This window comes from Pseudoliparis swirei, unplaced genomic scaffold (assembly GCF_029220125.1).
Source record: "Pseudoliparis swirei isolate HS2019 ecotype Mariana Trench unplaced genomic scaffold, NWPU_hadal_v1 hadal_171, whole genome shotgun sequence".
Lineage (NCBI taxonomy): Eukaryota > Metazoa > Chordata > Actinopteri > Perciformes > Liparidae > Pseudoliparis > Pseudoliparis swirei.
This window is the reverse complement of record NW_026613407.1, coordinates 4766-5459: the sequence shown is the minus strand read 5'-3', so window position 1 is coordinate 5459 and position 694 is coordinate 4766.

Genomic DNA, 694 nt, shown 5'->3' with positions numbered 1-694 from the left:
ATAATAAATCATTTCAGCCATTGCCTGTTATGTGATGTCACACACCTCTGAGCACCAATCAGCATTTAGCAATGTTTGAATATGATTCTGGTGACAGTTGTTTGCCGATGTCAACGATCAACTTACATTTTCTAAACTTTAACTTATTTAATGTAAGTGAGAAATCAGGCTTTAAGTTGTAAATGGTCACTCCTCTGCGATATAATGTGATGAGAATTTGGCTTAAGTGTGAAAATAGATACTGAAGAATGTAAAGCTAATCAATAATAGTAAAAGTGCACCAACCCAGTATTGACTTCTGCCAGCTCGTGAGACTGCACCTCATGGCTACGATCTATTGCAGGGAGTGTTTCATGAAATAAAACAGTGGAACGGCCGGAGAGCACACTTTGCATACTCAGCCTTCACAGAAAGGCAGATCGTTGGTTATGTTTTGTGAAAAAATACTTTTGCACCTCAAGACTCAACCGGTTATTCCTGTATACAGTAGCAGGAGTACAGAAGCCTGTATAAATTCTGGGCACATATAATCTACTAATCCACATCTATCTACCCTGCCAGACAGTCATAATTAATTTATCAATTATCCCCGGCTGTGTGTGCCCTAGGGGCTGCTGTCCTAGCCCTCACCTCCTCAGAACTGAACTTCAATCCATCATCCTGTCAGAAAAGCAGGGAGGAGTGCATTGTGAAA